The sequence below is a fragment of the Furipterus horrens genome, unplaced genomic scaffold (genome assembly GCF_987537825.1).
Source record: "Furipterus horrens unplaced genomic scaffold, mFurHor1.1.pri manual_scaffold_1, whole genome shotgun sequence".
NCBI classification, from domain to species: domain Eukaryota; kingdom Metazoa; phylum Chordata; class Mammalia; order Chiroptera; family Furipteridae; genus Furipterus; species Furipterus horrens.
The window spans coordinates 210,290,041-210,311,119 of NW_028327171.1; the positions used below are offsets into that span (position 1 = coordinate 210,290,041).

The window sequence follows — 21,079 nt, forward strand, 5'->3', positions numbered from 1 at the left end:
ACAGTGAAGTTTATTCTTTAATAATAAGGATAAAATAAGACATTCCTGAATTTGGATCCTGTCCCCGACTGAGCTGTGGGATTTTGGTATGCTTGAATTATCCGGGTTTTTGCTTCCTTGCCTTTTAAGTAGGGATAAGAGAACCTGCTATACAGATTTGAGGACCCATATTAAGCAGCCAATCAATCAATTAATTCTAATGACAATAATCCAAAGAGGCACTTAGAAACCACATAATTATAAAGATAAAAAAATGGCAAGGTATGTTGGGCCAATACTCTGAAACCATTTTAGTTGTGAATTGTCTTGGTAATAAACTCTTTACACAGAGGCTTTACCCACAAACTTGATATATAAAATGGATCAACTCTGAACTGTTTGGGGTTGAGAGGAATCATGGGTATCCTGTGCTGCTACAGCTGCCTCAGAGGCACCCACACGACCCTAGGGCTCCCAGGAACCCAGTCTGAGAACCACTGATGCCTATGACTGCTTTGCAGAGGGGGACAAGGAAACTCGGGAAGGTAAGGGACCCATCAAACAGCTCCTGGCAGACACCAGACTAGGCAGGATGCAGGCCTCCGACTGCTGGGCTGGTGCTCCTGGCTGGGGTAGCTTTTCCACTCTGGTCTTTGCTTTCTGTTTAGAAAAAGTAGGGTGAATTGTGATATATTCCCATTTTTTCCACTTAATCTGTATAATGCAACTGGAAACCCATGGTTTTGTGTGTTTATGTTTACTTTCGGGACCTGGATGCTGTTTGGAGAATGGGGAGATCAGGAAGATTCAGAAAGAAGTAAGGAGGACTTTTTCTCTGCCGTCCTTTCCAGACGGGAGTTTAAAAATTTTGCTCCTTTGTTTGTGTGACTGTTGGATGTCCTCCTTCATTTGAGAATAGTCTTCTTGCGCTGTAAGGCGGCCTGTAACCTTGAGTCCTTCTTTAATGCTAATTTCCCACCCAGGGCAGCCCCTTGCCAGCTGGTCTTTAAAAAGGCAGTGGTGTGGCCACTGAGCACTACTTATTTGCAAGTGTATTGTGATTTTGTGACAGTTCCTTGAAGAAAGCCTAACAAAATCTTCAAAGTTTTTTTTGAAAGGGTCCTGTAATGTCTGTCCCTTACCTTGTCACTCACAGCCCCCGAACTTGCTTGATGTGACTTGCTTCTCTGTGTAGACTTGTATGTGACAGCAACACCCAACATTCATATTAAAATAACTCTCAGTGCTTGAACTTTTATTCGATAGTGAATCCCTTGAATAGCAGTGCCTTTAATATTCTCATTCAGCTATTTCTGAAGACTCTCATCATGCATTTTATTTGTTTAGGGTCCCTCTTTTACATGGACAAGGCATGACTGTATTTTTAGGTAATATGCTTATTCTGCATGGAGGGACTGGGGAATTAAATGAAGTCTCTTACCTTTGAAGTTTGAAAGAATAAATTTTTTGGTTTTTAAGATTTGACGACTTTGAATGATAAACTTCTCCTATCGAAGCATCTACTTATGCATGTGCCCAAATAAAGGCCAAGCTAAGCGCTTGTCCAGGAAACCCGAGACGCCAGCGCTTCTTTGAGATGGATCTTGGGAGAAGGGGAGAAACAGGAGCCCTTTGCTCTACATTGTTATTCTCCTGGTGGTTGTCAATTAGAATTTTCATTGGGGAAACACTGTAAATCTTCATAACAAAGCCTGCTTTATCGTTTGAATTAATGAGCTGCCCTTTGGGAGAAAAAACATAATCTGCCCAGCAAACATTTGGACTGCTGTATTTTATGAAAACCGTGGAATTAGTCATTTTCCCTAGTTACTGAGTTTTATGGAGGGAAGCCTCTCCACACAGCCAGACAGTCGGCATTGAGAGGGGAGTGCACCTGACCCACTCACTCCTTTGCTTTCGCTTTTCACAGTCCTTGTGTGTGCTTTGTTTCAGCCATTACTTTGCCTCTCTCGGTCTTTTCATTTCCCTGCCTGTCCTAGGACCCCAGGAGGTGACCGTGTCTGCGGTCCTGTCCCAGCCCCTGCCCCAGAGTTGGGGAGTTGGCACAGCGGGGTGGTGTGCGTGCTGCCTCCTCATAGACTTAGCTCTGGCCTCTCCCACCTCTCTTCTCTGCCTCCTTCTGTTGATGGAAGGGAGGTGTATCAGAAGCCAAGTGTTACTTTCTACTCCGAAACACTAGCCCGTACTCTGAACCTCTGCAGTTTCTCTGAGTCTAAGGCTGTCTGGTCTGAAAACGGAGCTCAGAGACGTGAACATCATTCAGAGTAAGACAGCCGTTTGGTGATCACACCGGAGGATTATAGGCCATTGTGAAAGGACCTGGGCCCGTGTACTAGCCCTGGGACCTCAGACAAATCACCCAGCCTCTCAGCGCCCAGTGTCCTCTCCTCTAAGCTGGGAGCCTTACGTATCTTGCCTGTGTCATCTCCGCTTTAAGGAGTCAAAGAGATTCTGCACATGAGAGTGCTGTGCAAACAAGGCCGTACTTAACCCACCGTTTTTATTACGAGATAAATCACTGGAAGTGTGCAATGTTCCTGGAAGGAATCAGGCCCAATTCCTTCATCTTCCTAAAATTAATAAAGTAAACCAGCTGTTATTTAATTGTGTTTGTTTGAGTTCTCTCTCTCCCTGTCCCTCGTTCCTACTTGAGTTTTTCCGTCCCGAATGACAGTGAACAGTCTAAAAATTCCCAGGAGCTGCTCTTCAACACAGATGACCAGCTTTGGACTCTGGAGACCCCTGAGCGCAACCTGGCAGTTCTGAGGCCACCAGCCCCGCGGCTCTGGGTCCTGCTGCAGTGCTCGTGTTTCGGGAGAGGAGCTCTTCGGACCCTCCTGAAAACTTCTTCTTTAGATTGACTAACTGATGAAAAATAGACTTAATAAATTTCTTGCTTGTCTCAGTTACTTGATTGTAAAAATTTCCAAACATAAAGTTGCTGAACCATTTGAAAGTAAATTACAAACACCATGATAACTTCACTCCTGAAAACTTCAGCATGCAGCCCCTGAAAATAAAGATATCCTTTTGCATCACCACATTACTTTTGTCATATTGAAGCATATTAGTAGTAATTCCCAGTGTTTTCTGGGAATCAATTGGCTCCTATTCAAATCTACCCAGTTTTCAAAATATTTTTTTGTAGCTGGTTTTCTTTCTTTTTTTTTTTTTTTTTTGGACGGAGTGGGGAGCATGAAGTAGGATCAGGTGAAGTCAAGATTCACACATTGCATTTGATTATTATAGTTCTTTGTTCTCTTTAATGCTCAGGTAGACCTTCCACCTTGTTATTTTTCCTTGGCATCGAAAAGAGATGTCATGGACAATTTTGGAAGAGACTAGGCCTCTTGTTTTGTTGCGTGCCTCACGTTTTAGATTTCTCTACTTGTTTCCTGAAATGTAAGGCTATTTAACTTGTCTTCTGTAAACTAGAAGGTAGAAATAATGGCTTAATTACATACTGAGTGGTTTTTTTTTTTTTCGGTGATACTTCATACTCCATACTCCGTACTGCCTCACATCAGAAAGGCCATGATGCCAGATTGTCCCTCTGTTAGGAATTCTGAGTTTAATCACTTGATTAAGGTGGTCTCTATTGTAAGGGTACATAGATCCCTTTGTAATTGCATGTTATCTGTGGGGTATGTTTGGACATTATGCAGATAGATAGCTTGTTCCCAATAAACTTCCTCCTTATGGTTTAGTATTATTGATCACGATCCTTGTCTGAATTGGTTATTTCATGGTGAGTCATGAAGAGTGATTTCCTGATTCTATCATTCCTTCTACACTTACTATATGGGATTCAGGTAGGGTTGGAAGTTAGTAACCAAAGGCAAAGAATCTGGGAAGGTGAGTGTTCCATCAAGGACAAATCTTAGTTTTGCAGGATTGAAGCTTATTCAATTTTGTGGGTCTTCCTTAAGAAGGAATTACAAAATTAGGAACAGAAGCAAAAAATTTTTAAAGGGAAAGGAAGGACAACAATTTACAAATTGTAAGAGCTGACAAATACTATAAATACTACAAAATCCATAAAAATAATATTATATTAACTCCCTGACAGGCTTCTATAACACTTTCTCCCACTGGCTTTGCTTGCATATGCTGGTCTCTTCTTCATATGACATTGATTGGGCAATAGTGTTTCTGTAGAGAGAACAGCATCAAAATCAATTTCTTTTTTAATTATCAAGAGTTTAGAAAAGCTTTCACAACTCGTCATGTAAATTTTTAGAATTGTCAGATTTGGGGAAACCTCTAACAAGGCATTTTTACATACAAGCTGTATAATTAATTTCAGGGCTTTTCGAGTTTTCTTGTGCAACTTTCTTTTCTAGTTTCTTGACTGTTTTTTGAATTGATTTGAGTGTCATCAGAGATCTTTAGTATGCCATTTATGTTTCCTTCATGGATATCAATACTTTGTGCTGTATTAATAAGAAATATTACTAATATTCCTGTGATTTACTCTTTCTCTTAATTGGGTTACCACAAATCCAAGAATGTATTCATTACTTCTGTTTACAGATTTTTATATGATTTTAAAAAAACAAATGATTCTGGTAATGTTTATTTTGCGTGACGCTCAAAAAAAGAAATGTGAAGCTAATGGTGCATTTATAGTGGCATGCGCTATGTTCTCAAGTATATCCCTGACAGAGAACTTATGCTAAGTTTCTGTTTTAACTATGTATTAATAGTTTTACACACTTGGCTATTGGAAGAATTTTCCAGACTCTGGATTCTGATTCCAGTGTGGTGACTATAGACCAGCGCTGGCTGCCTTCAGTCGCTTGGGAGTGCTCTGGGCCTTCTAGTTCAGGATGCACAGAGGGTATAAAGAGTATTTCTGGAAGGCATTTCTACACAGCAGTGACTAACAGTGACTTAACCCTGCACTGAAATGACTGAACCCCATAAACAAGCCCTAGTGAACCCAAACTTAATGTTTCTTCAGTTAGGCTTCCCTTTAGCTGAACCCTAAAAATGCCACCTGACCTGGAAGGAAGTGTGACAGAGAGGAAGTTGGAGTGGAAGGAGAGAGCAGTTTTCGTTGATTGTGGTTAAGATATCTCCCTTGCATAAATGTTACACAAGCATATGACCATGTGAACATGTTGTTGGTACCCATCCCACAGCTGCAAGTGGGGGGCCTGATGCTTCATGAGCTTCTTGGCACATTCGCTTGTAGGTTCTGTTGAGAGCATTGTCCCAGTGATGAGCAGGGAAAAGGGAAAGAAATGAAACCAAAGAGGCCTCTAGACTGTGGGCACATGGGGGGTGGAGAGTAGAGGTTATGTCAAGTTTGAAAACTGAGAGAGCTGTGTGAATAGGCACTGGAATCAGAAGACAGGATGTTAGAGTCCGTTTTACTGATGACATCCAGAGCATGGTGGAAGAGGTCATTGGCATCAGATGGTCAAGGGATGGCGGGGTTAAGTGTTGGGCAGATTGTCTACATGGGCAGTGAAATTACCCAGGGTGATTGTAGTAGGTGGGGCAGAGATGAAGACAGTGAGATTATTCTTGAGTCCTCCATGGATTTCAGAAAATAACATCAGAGGCAGATAGTCAATGGCATCTGTATTAGTTTTTCCTTGCTTCTGTAACAAATTATCACAAACTTGGTGGCTCAAAACAACTGAAATCTATTCTCCCATGCTTCTGGCAGCAAACTATCTATAATCAGTGTCACTGGGCTAAAGTCAAGGTGTTGTCAGGGCTGTGTTCCCTCTGGAAGCTCTGGAGGAGAAATCTATTCCATGTCTGTTCCAGCTTCTGGTGGCTGCCAACATTTCTTGGCTGTGGCCACATCACTGCATGACCTCCAAGGTCACATTGCTTTATCTCCTATCTGTGTCAAGTCTTCCTTCCTCTGCCTCTTTCTTATAAAGACACTTGCAATTGCATTCAGGACTCACCTTGGTAATCTAGCATAATTTGCTCGCCTCAAGATTCTTAACTACACTTGGAGAATCCTTATTATATAAGGTAATACTCACCAATTCCAGACATTAGACCATGGATATCTTCTTTTTGGGGGGTTGGGGGTAGGGAGGATGGGGAAGCAGGTCATATTCAGCTTATACACCATCAAAGTTGAATAGATGATGGTGAAATACAAGATACCAACCACGTATTTCTGGGCCTTTGGGAGTTTTTCTTCCTTTTCTCTCCCGGGCATAACCTTTATTCTTTTCTTCTTGAGAATTTATGGTTATCATTCAAAACCAAAGTCGAATAATATCTATTCTGGGCTGCTTTCCCTGATTTCCCGAGGCAGAGTTAATTACTTCTTTTTCTTTGTTCTCATAATGTTGTAGATTTCCCTACCATAAGCACTTTTTTTCATAACAATTAATTCTTTTTTTTTGACTTCCTATCTAGACTGGGGCTTCTTGATACTAAGGAATGTTTCTTTTTCATCTTTGTGATTTTTATCATCTACCGTAGTAGGCTCTGAGTAAATATTTGTGGTCAAATGAATATAAGTTAAATAACATTGGTGGGATGGTTAATTTCATATGTCCACTTGACAGTGCCATGAGATCCCCAGATATCTGATTAAACATTATTTCTGGGTGTGTCTGTGAGGATGTTTCCAGAAGGAACTAGCATTCGAGTTGGTGGACTACGTGAAGCAGATGGCCCTCCCCACAGTGTGTGGACACCATTAATCTACTGAGGGACTGAAAAGAACACAAAGGCAGAGGGAGCCTGAACGCTCTTCCTGCTTGGGGTGAGACATCCGTTCTCTTGCCCATTGGTGTTCTTGGTTCTCAGGCCTTTGGGTCCAGACTGCAATTTATACCACTGGCTTTTCTGTATCTCCAGCTGGCAAAGAATAGATTGTGGGGCTTCTCAGCCTCCATATTCATGTGAGCCAATTTCTTATAAAAATTTATATATTAAACTTTACCTAAACCAGAAATGGTGATCAGTTATAAACAACATTATTAATGAAATTCTTTGAAATTTTGAGAAGATGGGGTTATCTAGAGCAAAGAACATGTGGTGTAGAAGTTAGTGCATTTTCCCAAATTTAAGCACACCACTTCTTTCTAAATGCAGAAGTAGAGTAAAAAACCCCAAATGGTTATAGGGTTAAACTATATCTTGGTGGGTTGTAGTAAACAGCAAGTGACAAATATGTAAATCCAATGATACCCAAATTGACAATGTCCGAGAGAGAAGCTTCTCAAAAAAAAAAAAAAATGGCCGGCTGGATGGGAGCGAAGGAGGAAGTGTGGTCTTCCCAGGGTTGTGGCAGCTTGTTAAAAGGAGACAGGGCTGCTGTCTAAGGATTCACGGTTTTCAAGGATGGGTTAAGTTGTTTCTCGAGAAGTTGTACCAATTTGCTATGCCATTTTTGTCAGTTTTAGCATCTCTTGGCCTGCAGTGAATATCATCATTAAACAAAAAACAAAATCCTTTCTTAGTAGGTATAATGTGACATTGCCAAGCTGTTTGGTGTGCATATGTGTATATGTGTGTGTATGCATATGCGTGTATACACAAATTTATTGTCCAGGATGAGCATTTTCTGAAGCATTCGTTTTCCGTTCATATTGCACAATCACATCTTTTTTTTCTTTGTATCTACTGGGAACTGTTGCATTTTTCTGTTAAGCTTGGATGAAAATGTATCTAGATTTGATCCTCACCCTCTGCTTATTTTGTGGAGACATGTTTTTGGAGCCCGTTAAAGAGTTCAGTTCGAAGCAACATTCCAAGACTGTCCTGAGCAGGTTTTGTGAAATGGGGGGCAGGGGGGGTCTCCCCGACATACCTCAGATGTCCGTTGGCACATGTCCTCCCTCCTGTCTTTGCAGGCTCCCATAAAGGAAAGTTATGTGAGTCTCATGAAAGAGTTAGTTAAAACGTCCGACTCCCCGGAGGGCTTACGGTTGAACGGGACTCAAGATGAGAGCAATACTTAGCCAAAGCAATGACTCCCTGGAGTTCGAGTTTATGAGATGGGAATGAGAAATTTTGAGGGAAAGGGGACTGTGAGTCAGCTCTCTGGCTCTGCAGTCCAAGCCTGCAGAAAAAGAGACAGCCCAGCTCTGTCCTGGACATCTGCACAAAGTTATCCAGCCCATCCCGGATGGCTGCAGGAAGCACCTCGAGCCGAAAGGAGATACGTGGAGAACAGAAAAGACATTTTTTTCTGAATACTGAGCTTTCTTCAGTTATTCTCTTATAAGAGATTTTAGTTGCTATAACAATTTTTTTAAGTTACATTCCATAAATAATTAAATGGAAAAGGAAGTAATAGCTAAGTGAATGTGTAACTGAATTTCTCCACTCCTAATTGAAAAAACAACATAGTCGTTGTAGAAGAGTGGAAAGTATATAAATATATGGCGAAGAAGTCAAGTTTTCCACAGTCTGCCACCCAGAGAAAAGTTCTGTTAGCATTCTGCTGTCACACACCCCTACCCTCATGCACGGTTACGTCTTCTACACTTTCATTTACCTTGTTATAAGCACGGCTCCTCAAAAGCCTCAGTTTTAACGGCTGCATGATGGCACCTGTTGCTTCCTTCAATTTACTTTCTTTTTCATTAATTTTACCACCACCATTCAAATCACAAGTGAGGATGTCTGTCACAGCATTATCTTGGCTCCCAGGCCGGAGTAGACCCTTCAGTAGATTCCCAGTCATAGAATCATAGGTTAAGTGTGTGAATGCTTTCCATGGCAATTGATACGAGGCCTGTCCAGAAAGTATCCAGCTATGTACTATGAAAAATAGAGACATTTATTGAATAAGATACAAGAAATACTATACATAGGACATGCCGCCTCAGTCCCCTTCAAAGTAGGCATCTTGAGACTCACACAGTTCTCCCAGTCGCCATCAGCTGCCCTGTCATATCTGATCAAGGGTCTGAAGTCTCTTCCCTTTCAAAGATGATTTAGTTTTGGGAGAAGCCAGAAGTTGCAGGGCACCAAATTTGGGCTGTAGGGGGACTGAATGAATCACTTGGTTGATTTGATGTTTCACCAAAAAACTCTGCATCAGATGTAATGCATGAGCAGGCACATTGTCATGATGAAGCTGCCAATCACCAGTTTCCCACAGCTGGGACCTTCTGAATCATCCAAATAGTTTCCGTGGAGGAATGTTTAAGCTTAATGCAACACTTGATGCAGATGCATTGCTCTACTTGCTCAGTCATTTTGAATGCCATGGCCACACAGGACACATGCTCACTCAATGGGTCTACCACCCTGACTGACTAGTACAGTGAAGTCATCATTGTTCATGTACACACATTCCAGTCCACTCTCCTTGGCTGCCAGGGTACACTGATGTCACGCAAACCATTCTTGTTATATTAACAATGGCTGGACTTTCTCCAGGCAGGCCTCATATATATTACATGCCAACAGCATATGAAAGTGCCCAATTCCTCACTTCCTGGCCATTCTAAATATTTTCTTACAATTTTAAGAAATCTTATGTGCAACAAAATTATTTTATTACTGCCACTTACAATTCTTTTATTAGTGAAGTGGGACAGTGTTTTTTGTAATGAGCTGTATTTCCCTGTGTATGCCCTCTGTATTTTCAAGCTGTAATTGTTTGGTGTTAATGATGATGATATTAAATTCCAAGAGATTCTTCTTATTAGATTATATATAAAGAGACCTTAAGTAAACAGTACAATTTCAGGTTTTATAAATAATAACTTAGACAAGGCTTATGGGGAATTTTTTTGCTGGTAATAGATAATGACTTATTCTAAACTGCTCAGAAAAGAAAGTCTTTTACACTAAAAATTTTAAAATGATGTGATGGATTGTTTTGGGTGTGGTCAAATACATAGGTTTATTTATGTGTGTATTTTAAATAAATTTTATATTTTAGAATGGTTTTAGATTTGCAGAAATATTGGGAAAATATGCAGAAAGCTCACATATAATCTGTACCAAGGCAGTAAGGTCAGTCTTAACATCTGTCATAATTAATGTGCCAATATTGACACCTTACTATTAGCTAAAATCTATACATTATTCAAGTTTTCCTAGTTTTTACCTAATGTGTTTTTCTGTTCCAGGATCTCATCTGGGATGCCATATAACATTTAGTCTTCATGTCCCCTTAGACTCCTGTCTTAGCTCGGGCTGCCTTGACAAAAATACCATCAACTGTGTGGCTTAAATTACAAATTTATTTTCTCCCAGTTCTAGAGGCTGGAAGCCCAAGATCAAGGTGACAGCATGGTCTGGTTCTGGTGAGGACTCTTTTCCTGGCTTGTGGAGTTCTCCCTGTGGCCCCATAGAGCAGGGAGGGTGTCAGAGGGCAGTCATTCCTGCCCCCTGGCGTCTCTTTTTATAAGGGCACTACTACCATCAGCAGGGACCTGCCCTCGTGGCCTCATCTAAACCCAATTATCTCCCAAAGGCCCCATTTCCAAATACATCACATTGGGAATTAGGGCTTCAACATATGCATTTGGAGAGGGACACGATTCAGTTTATAGCAGCTTTTCTTTGTTGTGACAGTTGGTTTTATGTTTGACAAAGAGTTATAAAATATCGTTCCTGAATGTCTGTGTGAATGCACGCGAACTTCCTCTCATTTGCCCTCGTGATCCAGAAGCAGCGCCCAATTAACCACGTGGCATGGTTTCCAAGCAAGTTTGAATGTAGGCGTCTAAACACATACTGTCTTTTGTAATTGCACAGTCCTGCTGTGGTTTCATTTAAAAATGTATATGTCATACACAGAGGTAGACACGAGACATATCCATCCCAACCAGAGCGCAACAGCGTGGAGGACGCCTGCTGTTTTTAAATTAGCCAGCCCTTCTTGAGGGCCTGCTTTGCCCAGTGGGCTGGTGCAGAGGGACAGAGAAGAGCAGTAGGTAGAAATAAGGAAGCAGCTGTTTTTCAGTTGAACGCAGAGTTTTGAGGAATAAGGTTCACTGCCCAGGATGAAGCTAATTGGCCATCATGCTGTGATGTAATTGTGGGTGTGTGGATGGTAGCACCTAGCTAATCTGTATTTAACTAACTGTGCTTGTTAATGACCAATTCTAGCGGCTTGGCAACAGGTGCAAGATTTGGGGGTTATCAGATATCTCAGGTAATGATGACTGAAGATTATTTTAAAGAGATACTTTAAAAAAATGTTTTTGAAAAAAGTCATTTGTCCTGGGTTAAAAGGTGATATCAATAAGTGTGTCTTATTAAATTGAAGAGCCTGTATAATGTGTTTTACAGAAAATGGGTGTATTTAATCTCAAAAGTTAATTTCCAAATATAGGAATCATTTTACTTGATTTTTTTTACTAATATTTTTTCATTAAAAATAATGAACTTTATGAAGCACATTTATTTCCCTTTAGGGTGTTAAGACTATGCACTTTGGCCTATTTGGGGTTTTTTTTGGTGATTTTTTTTTCTTTTTTTCCAGAAGATGCTATTGGAGATGTACAGTTAAATATTCACTCTCAACTAATAAGATGATAAACCACATCTCTGGAGATTTCATATATATTTCTTAGTCCTTCCCATTTCAGTATAAAGAGGAATGTTTTAAAATAGAAAGTTATTATATTTGCTAATTTTCTCTTTCCTCCTCTGCAATATTAAGTGATTTTTAGTTAAAAGTCATGGGAGTTAAATAGGCAAGAGGACTGTTTTCCATTTACATTCAGGTTAGGTTCAAATTATGCAAAATGCAGACAGTCTGTGCTATGAATTGATATCATTAGTACCTCAATTATTCTGTGATAACCAGCTGAGAACAGACTGCAGCCTGCTGAACGTTCCTTCCATTTCAAGTTGGCTTCTCATTAGCTTATAAGAGACATAAAATAATTTGATTGTAATTTATCTCTCTTTAAGTGGGCATTGTTCCCCTCTGAATACAAGAGAAGAGCATTTTAATTTTGTAGTCATTTATAATACACAGGTCAAATAGATAACTAGTTTTATCTCTAGCAATATATGTCTCTTCTATTACTCATATTACCATAGTTCTTTGATTCTAAAATACTCTTTTCTATGTTTTAAAAAAAAGGATAAAATAGGCCACAAACATAATAATTAATAAATAGGCCACAACATAGTAAAGATAATATTTAAAAAATCAATAGGGAAAATAGGGTTACTTAGTAAATGGGACTTGAGTTTTTTAATCATTTGGAAGAGAGTAAAGATATAGCTTTATCTCACTATACTCCAAAAGAAATTTTTAGTACATTATGCCTAGAAGACTTAAACATAATCTCTGAAGAATGTCTAAGAATGCATGAGGGAAATTTTTCAGTTCTTGAGTTGGGAAGAAATACATAAAATATATAAAAACAATGAACACAACCTCAAATGAAAGCAAAGGCAACAAAATTTTGTTTTTTCAGATCCAAATACATCATAAATCAAAACAAGGCAGAAGAGTTAGAAATAAGACAAAGAGGATTCCATCTTTGTGATGAGCAATAATAACCACAAGAAAAATACCGATAGGCATATTGGTGAAATCCATCAATGGATAGTGTATGGAAAAAAAGGTTAATCAGTGGCTAATAAATCAAGAGCTGTAAAAAATTTATACTCTTTAATTCAGTAATTACTTTTCTAGAAACCTATCCAAATTGTAAATAACGAGAAATGAAGAAAAAAATTGACATAAGCATATTAATTGTCATGAGGTATTGGAAAGTTGGAAACCACATAAATGTCCTATAATAGGTAAATGAGTTAATAAATCATGATGTAATAGAATATTATACAACCAGTAAAATGCTATTTTTTTAAATTATTTTAATAGAATTGGAAATTTATCAATATAAGGTAGAAGGTAGATTACGAAACATATGTAATATGATTTGAATTTTTTTTCTCCAAGAGGAACACGTAAAAATATTAGTAGTGGTTAAGATAAGGTTATGGGATTATTTATCTACTTTTTCTCTAACTTAGTTTTTGCCAAATTCTCTGTAGTGAGCATACATTATTTTCAGTAGAAAATTGGGTTATTAAGATATAAATACATAAGAGCATATTTTCATGAATTAATTGTAATTTACTTATTTCTCCCAAGTTCTGGGATGGCAAGGATATTGCCTGTCTGTCCCGTTCGCTCCTTGTCCTTACTGCCTAAAACAGTACTTGGCACATCATAATGCCTTAATAAATGTATTCATGAATGTTTTTTTAATGAAGGCAGGGTGGCCACCCATCTAAAGATAATAGGCGAAGTGTAAATAGCTGAGTTATTGACCCAAGTCCAGAAGTCCAGAGTGGACCAGAAGGAAAGAATTCAGATCCAAAATCTGAATAGAAAACTAGAAGGCAAAATCTGGGATTCAAAGGAGGAAAGAGGAAACTGAACCTTCAGAAGACTTGAAAGGCATCTCGACAGCTGGACAGGGACCCTGGAAGTCCCCTCTGTTCTGAGCCCCTGTGCACACAGAGACAACATGTCCCTGCAGGAGACAGACAGACTGCGCTAGGCTACCAAGGCAGCTTCCACTGCCTCTGAAAATATAGATTTTGTGCATTATATTCTCTGATCACAAATAATAATAAAGACTTAAAACACTTTATCTGAGCAAAAGAAAAAACAATCCCAATAATGATACTCCACTGGAAATTTATATACATCCCAGATGAAGAATAAATTTTTGAAAACGGGTTTAGAAATGAACATGAGAACACTCCATATCTGACCTGTGGGCTATGAAAAATTCTTAAATGCTTTTTATAGGAGGGAAGAAAATTTGAAAGGAAATACTTTAAACCCCAAACTTAAGAAGCTAGAAAAGTAACAAATAAAAGATTAGATAGAGGAAGTGCAATTGACATTGATTAAAGTAAAATCTAATAAACTAAAAAGGGAAAAAAAAATGATAGAATTGATCCTTGAAGAACCGTATCTTTGAAAAGACAGATCAAGTAGGCAAGCCTGTGGTAAATCTAACTATGAACATTAGAAGGAAAACTTGAAACGGTACATTAAGAAAAGAAAATATAAACATAGATATGGAGGAAATTAAATCAACTTCTAGAAGGATGTATATTTTTCTGTTTTAAGAGATAACCATTTGTGCGTGTGCGTGTGTGTGTATGTATGTGTTAAAGCTTTGGATTAATTTATTAAAACCAAATTTTCTTCTTAAACTGTGGAAATTTTGTGATCCAAAAATATTTGTGTAATTTTTAAAAGTCCTTTGAGTTTCCTTGATGTATTCCAACGGCTGCATCACTATTGCATCAGAAGTTCTAGAGTTTATTGACCAGTTCTTTTTTCTTTTACATCAGTATTATTTTGTATTAGTTTCAGGTATGCAGCATTTGATCCCTTCTTACCTAGAAAACACTCAATTATAGTGTCAGTTTGTGGAGGACTTGTGATCCTGGGGCTTCTGAGGGCTAACGCCAGTAACCGATATTGTACACATTTTGATGAACGAGTTAATTTTACTTTGAGGGCTGTATGAATCCACTGGATGATATATACAAAGTAATTTCAACTCTGAACAAAGGGTTACATTGCCTATTCCTCTCAAGTGGTTTTGTGAAATGTGATGCACCGGTGGGTAAAACTACTCTTGGACTTGCTAATGAAAGACAGTGCGTACAGAATGTGCTTTTCTAGCACATATTTTTATAGATGTTGAAAATGCTGTTGTCAAACAGTATTTTAAAAAGTGTCAGGTGTGTGTGTGTGTTTCAGATGAGTTTTAAATAATTCAGTACTGAGCAGGTGACAGAAAAATGAGTTTATAAACTTGTTATGTTCTTTTGTACTGAATATACAAATAGAGTCTATGAGTTAAAAACGAACACTATCCAATCATCCTTTTACTAATAAACCTTGTAGTGTTAATGGACATTCACAGTTACTTTTTTTTATTTTATCATTTTCCCATTAGAGAATTGCCTTAAAGTCATTTCAACATAGATACTACATGTGTACTTAGGGTGAAATTGGTTTCAAATATCAAGCCTTGTCTGGTGTGTATCTAACCTGGTGGCCAGCTCACAAGGCGGCTTCCTTCCCTTTGCTTCCCTCCTGTGCGCTGCAGAATGAGAAGTGAGGGCAGGGGAGGCAAGGAGGCTAGCTCACTTTGAATGTGTTCGAGTCCTCGGCCAGTCATGAGCTGGTCAGCAGCATTGTGCAATATTAAGAGTCTCCTGCCTAATTCAAGACTTTTACTTCATAGATTATTATGAGTCTCGGCCGTATTTCTCATTGACCCATTACTCGTGACTCATTTTTCTCCTGATCCTATCTCCAGTTTCTCTTCTTAAGGAATGACAAAGGAAAACCTGTTTATGTGCAAGACTGAATGGAGTGCATAGCATTGTGTACAGTTCTTCCTCCTGCCGATAAAGAATGGTGGTTTTCTGAAGGTAGAAAAAAATTTTCTTCTTCTCCATCATCATCATCATCATTATGACTATGACTGTGTTTTGTTTTCTGTCGTCAGTGTTTGACACTAGTCATAGTGGTATTACTCAGGTTCTGCAGTTATCAAACCTCTGATCTGAGAATCTCAGAGTCAGGCATTTGATACCTTTCATGGCCAAAGACTTAAGGTATGTGTGCAGGATTGGGAAATGACTTAAGTCATAGTCACAGTAGTCGGAGGATTGTGGTTAGACACAAAAAGGGTGAAGACACTTGTCTTGGAACATTAAAGTGAAAGCTTTGTGCATTGTAGCAGTGACTTTAAAGATGGTCCCTAAGAAATAGTAAAAGTTCATTTAAAATTCATAAATTCCACTCCAGCATCCCTCTGAGTACACGATATATGATTGCTCTCAACTGGCTTGAGCATGCGTGATCATTATACACTGTACACACACTGTTTGTAATGTTAGTTCAGAATCTGTAGAGCTGGCTCGTTCTACATATTCTATCTGAAAAGACTGAGCAGAGCCGGTGTTTCCCACCTGGGTGGAGGTGGACTGCCCAGCTAATAAGAGAGGCAGTTCATATGCAAGCCATATCCTAAGATCCTTCTCCGGGGTCTTTATTTTTAATCATTGCTTGAGGTCCCCTTTTGATCTGAATTTTATAGATTTTGCAAGTTAGTTTCAATTGATTTTCTTAAGGTTCACCTAAGAATCTACAGTAAAATGGGGATTGGATGAGGCAAGGGCTGATAAAATTCTTAGAAAATAGTGAAGGAGATTAAAATCATGTGCTGAAACAAATCTTTTAAAAAATCTTTTATTATTTTTAGAAAGAGGGGAAGGTTGGGAGAAAGAGAGGGAGGGAAACATCGATCAGTTGCCCCTTGTGCATGCCCCACCCGGGGATTTAACCCATAACCCAGGCATGGGCCCTGACCTGGGAATAGAACCTGTGACCTTTCACATTGTGGGATGATGTCCAACCAACTGAGCCACACTGGTCACGGTGAAACAAATATTTTTGTTGATTTGAAAAGGCACATATTGTTTTTTGAAAAATTTTGTTGAGGATATAAATCAGGGTAGATTATTTCATTCTTTGGAAGTGTTTTGCAGGTCCAAGCATGATCTATTGTGTTGTTAGACTGTGTTACATGGACCGTTATATTGCTCCTAGTCATACTTTTGGAGTCTTGCTCTCATATTCCTCATTTGCAGACTATACATCCTAATCCTACTTTGCCCAATGTACAGAGGACGAGCAAAGGCAGGGAGGGGTACCCATCAGTGAGGGAATTAGAATCCTCAAGGCCTCCATCCCACCTGGAATCTTCCAGCCCACACTGGGGCTGAAAGAGTGCATAGCAGAATTCTTTGAGATTTTGAGATCTATTGGTTCTACATGGCCTCTTTCATCTTTGGACACCTAAGTCAACATTCTTTTGCTTACAATGTAAAGAAACCAGCTCAGACCTACTTGATCAAAGAAAAGGACCTCTATTAGCTTACATCATTAACATTTCCAGTGGTGCGTTTCAGGATTTCAAAGACCTCTGATGTGGGATTCAAGGGTTCAAGCAATGTCATCAGGATTCTGTCTCTATATCCTGGTTCTATTATTTTTTCCTGTGTTGGCTTTTGTATTAGTCATCTATTGCTGTGTAACGGGTTATATCAAATGTTAGGGCTTAAAACGACACACATTTATGATCTCGTCGTGTTGGTGGGTCAGGAGGCTGGGCATAGCTGACCTGGGTCTTTGGCTTTCTCAGCAGGAAAGTTCTGTCCACCTGGTGACAGAGTTGACCAACAGCTCCTACCTCACATCATCCCAAGGAGATAAATTCCAGAGAAAACACTTCTCAGCATCCTTCTGTACCCTACCAGTTAGGATTCTTGGTTGAAAATAGTAGAAATCAGCTCTGGCAAACTTAAAAACAAAAGGACTTACTGGAAGGATATCAGGTAGCTGATAGACATCAGGTAGATTTGCTGAGAATACTCAAGTGCTGGCCTGGAACTCTTCTGAGAACTAGATGGACACTCGTTGCCCCGGCTTCATTGGGTTGTCATCATCACAAGATTATAAAGTTAGACACAAGGTGTATCTTTTGGCCAAGTGCTCTGGTTGCCACTGGGCCTCCATTGGAGGTGGGACTGTGATTCTTTGAAGGTGACGGTGCTCAGAGATGAGTCCCTATGGGTCTCGTGGCTTTATTAGAGCTATTTGTTCTCAGATGTGCAGCCAAGCAGGTGCGTTTCATGAACAGATTCTGCTCTGTTGGGCAGCTTTGGGAACCGTGCTGCTGGTGGGTCTGTGCTCTTGTTTAACGTGAACTGTGCGCCACAGGCAGACCAGCCAACGCCGAGGAAGCGGTGTGTGATGTCAGCAGCACACCCGGGTCTCGGAGTCAGAGTCGGTGGGGCATTCAGGGTCAGAATTTTGATTCAGACCAGATTTAACCACAGGAGAATTTAATTTTTCTGAAGTGATCAGCCAACTTGATGATCCAGTTTTGTTTCCGAGTCTTTGTGTTGGATCTAGGGATTCAGGGATTACTCTTTACTGATGTCATCTTCAGCCGTGTGCATATGATATGACTTCCTTGGCTATGGGGCACACTAGCTGAATTACCAGCTTTTTGTAAGGCCAGAGAGCCTTTAAATCTTTTGAAGTAAGATCATATGTTTCTTTGCAGGAATTTTCAAAGCTATGCTTACTCTCTTGCATCATTACAGTAGAATATATTAAGACCAATTTATCAAGAAGGGAAACAAATGTCCCTTCTGTGGAGTGATTTGTAGGGTGAAGAGTCTTGCCTACACTCAAAATGTTTTTCTTATTGGCCTACTGTGGCAGCTAAAACATCACCTTTAGAATTTGAACCTTGATTTAATATCAGTGGTGCTCACTAATCACTTGGGGAATTAAAAACAACAAAACCAAAAAAAAAAAAAAAAACAACCAACCAAACAAAGCAATGTCAGGGTCTGTCCCACCCCAGAGCACTTTCTTTGCAGACCTTCTAGGAGTAGAGTCCAAGGGGCTGCGATCTGCAAAACCTCTGTAAGAGATTTTAATGTGCAGCCAGCACTGAGAACCAGAGGACAGTAGTCCGCTCCTTCATGTTGTTGTGGGTGCCGGGCAAGTTTAGACCGGGCTTCACAGCTGAGACCGTTCCCTGCTGCCCTTTCTTCCTTGAGTACCCCTGTGATGAGCTGAGCTCCCACTCATCGAGGTCACAAGCCAATCTGACGTGACGGCAACCTCAGAGAGCCCAGCTACCACAGGGCCACGGGATTTCTGGTCATGACACCACTTCTGAAAATGTAATACCTCTTGGAAGGCTAAGCTTGCAGGAACATCTCTTTGCCTCGTAAAACGAGCACACATTAAAATCAGGCTGTAAACAACCCAACTTCTCTTTCATTGTATATTTACTTTCTGGAGGTGATATGCAAATAACCGTTCATGTGGTACCCAGAAATATTTTTATCTGTAGTAATGGCAGATGGCGGAGCATTCTTCCCGGGCCAAGTTGCCTTTATTCTACCGCAGTGCAATGTGGAAGTGATCCCGGCCTCTCTCAAATATTCTAACTCCCCATGTGCGTCCCCGTTGCGGTGGGAAGTCCTCTTGCATATCAGTTCAAGATGTTATAGATTTCCTTGGAATCCTTGGAATTTGTGCCTAGCGTAGTCACACGAGAAGCACTTTGACAAGAAATATTTTTGAGGCCTAATGATTAAAGGTCATCAATTCAACAAACATTTAATAATAAGCATTTGCTGTGTGCTTAAGCCAGTGGTTTTTCCTGCTTGGTCCCCAGGAAGGATTTTGCAAAATTGCACGGTTGTTTTTAGTTATAACGATAGTAGGGGTGCTCCTGGCATTGGACGAACGGGGGCCAGAGGTACTAGCTGTCCTAGAGTGTGCGAGACAGTCCCCTACAACAAGAAAATCCTGCAACCTCCCCCTCACACCCTCCAATCTGTTGACAGAACATTTATGTGGGTGACAAGCTGCTTATGATTATCTGAGCCTAAAACCTAATTGTGTTTTCCATAGAAACCCAAAGATTTTCTTTTCTTGGCATGGATTTAATATACAGTGACATTTCCAGGAAAATTGTAAATCGATTTGTAAATACAGCTTAAGGGGAAATTTTGCTTTGCTCTATTTGGAGTTGAAAGTTGCTCCCCCTCACAGAAAATTATGTCACAGTGGACTCCTGCACGTGGTGTTGGAGTCTCAGAAAGCCCAGCTCCGTCCACTGGCACCTGTTATTCGCGCCGTCACGCAGGCTCTCTGCACAGCTGCAGGCAGAGGCCCACCTTAGAGCCTTCCGATGGTGTGTGCCTGAGCATTCATAATTCATGGTACATTATTATGTTAGTTTTGAAATACTTTTCTTATTGTTATAGCTCGGGCATTATGTGGAGTTGCAATTGTATGTGTGGATGTGTCTGTGTTTTTAAAAGTACGTGTGTAGGTGTGCTTTTATAAACCCCACTTCAAGAAAAGAGAGGGAGCATTACAAGATATTTGGGTTGAAGGGGGCCTTGGGGATGATAGGGTTGAGAGCCACTGGAGTAAGCAGCAGGGTGATGGCAGTCAAATCAGCAGATGGGGACAGACAGGGATGCTAGAGGACCCCGGAGGAGCCCCAGGGGTGGCAGAGCAGCCCTGCCCGTCCTCAGGGAGAGCACTGGGCCAGGGTGATGGGGAAGCTGCTTGGCTGGGCCTTAGCGGGCTGATGTGGAGGGTGGAGGGCTTAGTGAGTACCAAGTCACGAAGGGTGGAGGCGTGGCTGGCAGGAGAGAGGGAAGGCTAAACAGGCAAGCAGAGGCACATGATGGGTATTTTATTATAGAAGCACTGGGGAGCCACCGAAAGGGTGTAGGATCGGTGCCAGGCTTGCTCGTTAGGGCACACGCTTGTTGTCGTGGTAGTGACAGCAGGCAGGGGCAGGGCAAGGCTGGCGAGCCAGGAAGAAGCCGGAGCGAAGGCTGCGGCCGGGGTGAGAGCTGGTGAAGGCTCGCGTCGATTCTGAAGGTCAGAGCCAGGAGTCAGTCCTGGGCAGTCCAAGTCTGTACCTGTGCTCTAACCACTTCCCTAGATTGTCCCAAGGGCCGGGCCGGGCCGGGGTGGTGCAGAGCAGGTGGAGAGACTTCTGGCAAGTGGGACCTACTCAGCAGTGAGCATGGAAGGTATGGGGCAGGGAGCTCCAGGGTGTGTCTGGTTCTAGGAAGTGTCTGGTGAGGGAAAGGACTGAGGCCTCACCGTGCCGTACTGAGCCTCTAACGTCTGTGGCCCAATTAATTAAGTGTACGTGTGGAGAGATTCTGTGAAGAGGTTCTCGTTCACTTATTCTTTGTACAGTTTCACTTATCCATGCTTTCTTTCAATTTGGCACAACCCTTCATTTTGTTTTGAAGGAGATTTGGGGAACAACCAGATTCTAAAGACACTTGGTGATACTACAAAGCTGCTGATTACGATTTCCATCTGGAGGGCTATTGAAAACCCCTTGTGTGTGCCAAACGGGGGACGTGTTCTTAACAACGTACCCCAACCACAACAAAGATACTTACGCTTTATCCAGCACATTGAGGAGGGAAATTCTGTTCTTTACCTAAGAGCCTTGCTCGGTTTCTGTTCTGATAAAATAATAATGATCATGAAATTCCT

The 21,079-nt window shown here is 40.7% G+C and overlaps 1 protein-coding gene across 1 annotated transcript in view; it reads left to right on the forward strand.

Moving 5' to 3' along the window:
* RHBDD1 (rhomboid domain containing 1) overlaps positions 1 to 21,079 on the forward strand; it is a 104,639-nt gene that overhangs the window by 24,757 nt on the left and 58,803 nt on the right. The gene's annotated exons all lie outside the window — the stretch shown is intronic.